The following is a 7118-nucleotide window of genomic DNA, read 5'->3' as shown; positions in this document are numbered from 1 at the left end:
TGTCTGCAGGATCTGGATTTTGTGTCTGCTGATTGGAAGTATAACCTGTAGTCCCGTACTGATAGGTAAGAGATGCCCTGCTCTAGACTACTGCCGTTGTACATCACAGGTTACAATTCAGGATTCACAATGATCAAACATTTCATGTGCACGACCAAAAGTAATTTCCCACACTCTTATGTCCCCCTTGCAGTTCATCATGATACCATTTACAACCACGACTTGGCTCAGGATATGGTTATGGACGTTGGTGTCAGCCCTGAGGTTGGTCTAAATGACCCTTCTGAAGATCAGTCAGTCGGGTATGACGACGGTGCTAACGATGGCAGCTCAGCTACTGCTTATGCAGGGAACGGCTGGTACGGCTATGTCACGGCCCCTCAAGTTGATGCCTCTGCTAAAGGCTATGGTGCTACTGACCAAACCCATGAGCCAGTCTTCAGTGACTTGTCTTACCTGGATCCAGTTTACTCCGTCAGTTCTCGTTCACGCTACCAGCGAGGACGGGCGGTATTTGCTCAAACCCAATACACTCCAGGAGCAACCATGTATGCATCATACCATGCTGGCAATACTAGAATGCAACACCCTGCTAAAGCTTCATCCAAATGAGGCCACTAGGAGATTTCTGGTAGGTCACAATTCTCTCATTCACTATATTCTCTCTGCTCAGTTTGCTTAATCTTGTTTTTACCTTGCAGGTCTCGCTGTTCCAGATGTTTCAATGTTGCTCTGAACTACTTGATCTGCTGCAAATAAATTTCTTGTGAAACAACAAGTCTTTGTTTCCTAAACTTGCTTTATTGTTTCAAATGTTTGCATGAGTTTATTACTGTAAATTCTGAAACTTGCCAGGCTTACTTTCCTGTGGGGAAATTAAAATGTACTTGACAACTTTGCAGAGGGTTAGGGTCATTCCATCGGGAGCGTGGCTGTTCCAACATCTCAAACTATATAATCGAGACAAGTGTAGGTCTCACTCCTAGGATGAATCCAAATGACCGTGCAGACTTCAGTGGACTTGTGGACTCTGTGGGACACGTCCCTGGGAAATCTAAGTCCTAAGGGTTGTCCACAAGTGATTTTCTGCACTTCCACTGAGGGCAGACTTCTCCGGACTTTATCGATTACATTGACCCCAATGCATTGCAGTCAGGACGTGATGTAGTAAAACTGAAAAGTGTGTTCTCAGGTGGAAATAAACTAATGCTTTATAATATAACAACTCACTAGTTAGAATAGTTATCCAAATATTCATTGAACTTTGTAGATTTAGAGGCTATAGATCATATTGATTTTGAAGTTATGGTAGAATAAAGCTGCCTGGTGTAATATCAATTTATTTAGGTCCAATCAATCAGTCCTGTTTGACCGACATTTCATTTTTAGAAGATAGCCTGCTATATGAAGAGTTGTCTCCTTACCTTAAAGCTGCAGTTGAGAGTTTCAGCCGTTGGGATCCCAACGGCTGTTTTCCCAACACTCTACCTGCTGTAGTTCCTCCCTCCGAACGACAGCTATGCGCGTTCATGTGAATTCAGTTACATTGACAGGAGACAAACACCATTCATGTCCGATTCCGAGGTGATTAAACATTAGTAATGATAACTACATACGTAGGCCTACATATTGAGCATACATTTTAATCACAGACATACCATGTATGTTAGCTTAAAATCATTTTAAGTGTGCTGGTAGGCCTAACAAAAGTAGCTGTAACAGCCAGGTGCAGTATATTTTCTTGGGCCTTTACTCAGAAAGCCGCATTGGTAGTTAGTTGATGGAAGAAGACGCAGATGAGGGGGTCTCGGGAAACTTCTCTTTATTAAACAACAAAACTTATCCTGCAGTCAAAACGAAGCCAATAAGAATTTAAAGTGTTTGTAGCCAAATCTATGAAGAAGTTCCTTTGCTATAGAGACCCCACTTTTTCCAGAATTGTGGCCGGTTTTAACCGCCACTCTACGTGAGCTGATTGGTTCTTTAGGACAGTACGCCCTGCTCCTCCTAACACCTAATTGGTGTACCCTAACTAACTCCACCCTAATAAGTCAGGGGACTTCTGGGTTGCCCTCTGGAACCCAGAGGACATCCTGAGTCTAACCATTACCTGGAGGCGATATGTCACGTTGGCCAAGAAGTCTGATTCAGCAACTTTTAAGACAATGCTGATGATGATGATGATGATGGCCAGGGTCAATAAACTACTGTTAACTCTTAGCCAGACTGTCTTTGATTAACTCACACGACAGTCACCTTTGTGTGAAATTTGAATGATCTACAGGTCAGCCTTGAGGGTTTCCTCACTCAGGCAGCTGACATCCCTGACTTTGCCCCCTGCCAGATGAGGCATTGTCTTTGTCCTGCTCTGTAGCAGTATAGGCCTTAATATAAAATGTATAGTAACATAATACACTACAGTAATCTTAAAATGTGTCGTAACAAAATACACTACACAGGCAAGATAGCAAACTAATTGTAACAGAGCGGAGAGGTGTTCGTTGAGAAGAGGTGATACTTGCTTTGGCGAAAAAAGTCACCAATAACACCAGAAAAAAAAGCTAGATTTGTCGCTTGTCGCTGTTTTGAAAAAAAAAGTCGCCAGGGGGGCTGAAAAGTCACTAAATATAGCGACAAAATCGCTTCGAGTTGGCAACACTGAGCACAGGACGAGGGCTATATGGCCAGCGGACGTCCTGCTGCTAGCGGCAGGCAGCCTAGGGGCAGAGGAAGGGGACGAGGTCGCGGTCGGAGAGGTCTTGATGTGATAGGGCAAGAAGACATGGCCGGTGTACTTTTTTTCGAGCTCTCTCCGTCTCCCTTTCAGCAGTTAACTTTTCAACATTCGTCTTTCCTCGTTTTTTTGCTGTCTTAGCGGTGTTAGTTGTTGGTATCCTGGGAATGGTAAATTGAGGGTTCGTTTGTGAAGACATTGCTACTCGCTGTCCGCCGTAGTAGCCTAGTACCAAACAGTAGGCTAGTGTCAGACTGCTAGGGTCGTGAACGCTCACGCAACTGACGCATCAACGTCGTTGCCAAGGTCCCACAGCCAATAAGAACGGAGAATCTGACCTCGCTCTGATTGGTCAAAATTAACATGAGCGGTGGCAATTTTGGGGGGCAGCACACAGAGGCAGGGGGGAGCAAAATGATAAAAATATATTTTCAGACCACTTCACCTACATATAGCTGAATGGCTATTATGACAGTTTTGCCAAATATTACAGTAAAAAAACTCTCAACTGCATTTTTAAGTAAAAATTAGACTGGAGAAAATTCAATGTGCCGCTACCATACAGTCTTTGACCGCTGACAGCCAGCTACGGAAACATTTAAGGAAGTTTTCCTTCATGTTGAGGTGATAGCTGACTATTATCGTCTCTCTTGCATGAAATTACCTACACTTGAATGATCTTGAACGCTTAAAAAATTTATATAAATTTTAAACGGATTATGCAAACTGAAAATATTAAGTTTTTCTAGCTTGGCATCTAATTGCGCTTTTCCACTATGGGTACTGACGTACTCTTAATCCGCTTTTTGCTTCGTTATCCAGTGGAGATTTAAGTACTATAGGGGGCACTAAAAGGGCACCAGACGGGCAGAAGGGGACTATAGAGGACTCATTAAGGCACGTCATTAAATGTTCTTGTTCTAGAGGGCACATCATCATAATTTATTGTATGAAGGAGCACCCTAGAGAGCACCTAATCATGTTTTGCACGTGAAAAGGGCAGCCATTAAGGCATTTCCTCTCATTTTCGCCACTCTTGAGGGCACTTTAGAGCGCTTTTTCAACCATTGAGCCCCCCCCCCCCCTCCTGAGTCCGCCACTGTCCCCCGTGATTTATAGGCTATAACATTAACTCATGGAAGTGCAAGAATTAGGCCTACGTTTAAAAACATTGTAGATTCCCAATAAGGGGAAGCTTGAATGAACACAACTTATTTAAAAAAAAACACGACCACATCACACCCGTTTTAGCCTCACTTCACTGGCTGCCTGTCAGCTTCAGAATTGATTTTAAACTTCTCTTAATTGTCTTTAAAGCCCTGAATGGCCTGGCCCCCCCTTACCTCAGTGAGCTCTTACAGATGCATACCCCTTCCAGATCCCTACGTTCCTCCGACCAACTGCTGCTCAAGGTTCCGAAAACCAGACTTAAGACCCGAGGTGATAGGGCCTTTGCCGCAGCTGCCCCCAGACTTTGGAACAACCTCCCCATCCACATTAAATCATTACAGTCTGTTGACATTTTCAAATCGTCACTAAAAACACACCTCTTCTCCCTGGCATTCCCCCCTTGATTATGGCATATTTTCTGACTTTCTTATTGATATTTCTATTTCATTTTTAAATTTAGTTTTTCATGATTTCATGCGTGTTTTTTCTTTTTTCCCCCGGTGTGATTTTGTCTCTGTCTTGCCTATGTTTTTATCTTATTCTGCCTGTACAGCACTTTGGTCGGCTGCTGTCGTTTTAAATGTGCTTTATAAATAAACTTGACTTGACTTGACTTGACTATTTGAATACCCAAGCACTACGCGATAAGTGAGAAGGCCTGCTAGTTGACATGTCAGACGTAGCCTGACAGTTCTCCCGATCAAAACGTGACACAGCTCTTCCCCACAACGCGCCGTTTCGTCAGTTTCGTAATGCATGTTGACGTTTTGCCGTCTGCCCAATCTAGTAGGGAGGTTAAGTGCAAAAAATAGGGCGTTGACTTCAAGTCATGATGCAAAAGTCCCCTTTGGTATGGAAGTACCTTAGGGTCATAGAAATACATTTATCCAAAGACACAAGTGAGATCACCCTTTTTTTCTGAAATACACACCTTTTTCGAAAATGGCCGCGGAATGTTATGACAATAAACAGTGCAATACACCAGAGCTCATATATTTGCTTCTGTTTTAGCTATAATGACAAACTTAGTGTCAAAATGTACATTGTTTGGGTCAAGGAATGCAATTTGAGAGGTTTCAAGACTAAAAAAACAATATTTTTCTCCCTCCCATAACAATTGGGGATAAAATTCACACATTTTATTAAAAATGCATGCTTTCAAAAGTCCACTCATTGTATGAGAAAAATAGTGTGGACCTCCCACAAATTGCAAAAGAAACTATTTCAACTGTTCTTGTCTCATGCAATTGTAATTCATAACATACTCAAAGACCTAGGGAATCCTAGTGGAGGAATGTCATTCTCTAAGGGGTTTCTTTACCATACTTTTGTACCAATTTTTCGGATTCCTAAAAAATGTTTAATGGTTGAGGTAAGTGCCAAATTGCTTACCCTTCTTAGAAAACATGAAACTTGGTAAACTCATACAGTTCAGGGTCCTGAACCTTTGCAGATATTGAGCAATCACGTAATCGAATCATGGCGGCCGAGGCGGCCATTTTACTTTCCGCCATAGCCTAATTATGCATTTTGCATCATAACTCCTGAACTAATCATGATAACAGGTGACATCTACCCCTATGTTTTCATGGTCAGTGATTACTATGATACCACATACAACATCAGAAACAGTTTAGGTCAATAGTTAAGGGTGAATTCAATGATTTTGTGAAAATGATCACAGTATCTAACCTCGCTGTGACCTTATAATGTTGTAGCTTATGCTGCATGAACTTTGAGTTTTATAAACTTTAATTGTGTTCATTAATCAAGACTAAATAATAAAATGTAATACCACTTTTATAACACCATAATATGTTTTTGAATGCCAAACTGCCACAAACTCACATAAATGTGCACACTGATGAACATAAACTTTAATATTAAAATATTGGTGCAAAGCTGTACTGTTAATTCAAGGCGCATCCAGAGCAGTAATACTGCAACGTCAAAGGCGTAATTCAATGCAAACCATGAGTATTCAGATATAGTTGTATGACGCATTGGAGTCCATCTCTCAAAAGCACTTGTAGTGAGTCAAGTCCCTCCCCAGTCTTCCATCATAAAGGCACAGCAAAGCATTCTCTCTGACAGTGGGTCAAACACTGTAGCTTGTTGAAATCAGAACTGGAGGTTGGTGTGGTAAATAAAGAAGACTAGCAGATACTACTTTCTGTACTATGAGCAGATCAGCATGTCCTCCCCTATGGTGACAGTTGCTCCGGTCCTGGCATGTGCGCGCCTACAGTGTGCCATGTCTTCGGTGGATGTGCCCTGATAACCTGAAATACGACAACTGTTCTCTCCATACCTTCTTTTGAAATATTTACTGTATGGTTAACTGATGTCTTTGAATGTTGATCTACGTGTCCGAGTTAGACTGAACAAGTGCTTCACAATCCACCAGGACCACCAAATACTGAAATTGACCTGTGACTCCTGGAAGGTCAGGTGTGTGGAGCGCCCAAATGGCATCTGCTAATAGTGGCTTTTCTGGCTGTTGAAGCAACAAGAAGGTGTCAAACGGTTCTGGATGAACCTTTTGCAGCAATTGTGAGCGCTGGAAAAGCAGGTGAAGATCGACCTCCACTACTCCACAATCGATCTTGACATTCTTTGTACTGTTGTTGACCGCCTGAACCCACTTCTTGACAGTAGTCTGTCCATCCATGCTGGCCAAAATGGTGTTTGGGATGATCTTTCCCTTATCAACATTCCATAGAGGTATGCATTGACCCCAGTAGAGACACTGCATAAGAATGGATCCAAGTAGAAATGGTGTCTTTCTTGGAGGTAGTTCAGATCAGTGTATCCTTCATGTCGCATGCTCGCCTTGCATCCGCCATGTGCTTGTTCTGTTCGCCAGTGTTCACACATTTCTGGTAAATATCTGGATGATCCAATAGGAGCTTGCACATCCACTGCACATAGATAAGGGAAATATTACTGATATTAGCAAAAAGAAAAGTTAGAAAAGCTCCATTTCCTCCTGCAACTCAGCACCAGCCATGAAATGTGCAACAGACCCCAAAACCACGCTGCCCAAGTCACTTCCCTGTGGCACAGCTTCTATGATCAAAAGGGCCTTCCATCAAAGCAGTTGATCAAATGTGATGATGGGGGTAGAATATCAACATTTGGGAGAAAGACGAAGGAGGATTTCACTGAGTGAGTGCCACACTGTTAGCCTGTAAATCCAGACCCATATCTAGAC

The sequence above is a fragment of the Ammodytes marinus genome (assembly GCF_949987685.1).
Source record: "Ammodytes marinus genome assembly, chromosome: 5".
Classification (NCBI taxonomy): domain Eukaryota; kingdom Metazoa; phylum Chordata; class Actinopteri; order Uranoscopiformes; family Ammodytidae; genus Ammodytes; species Ammodytes marinus.
The sequence above is the reverse complement of the archived record's forward strand: the minus strand, read 5'-3'. Positions refer to the sequence as shown.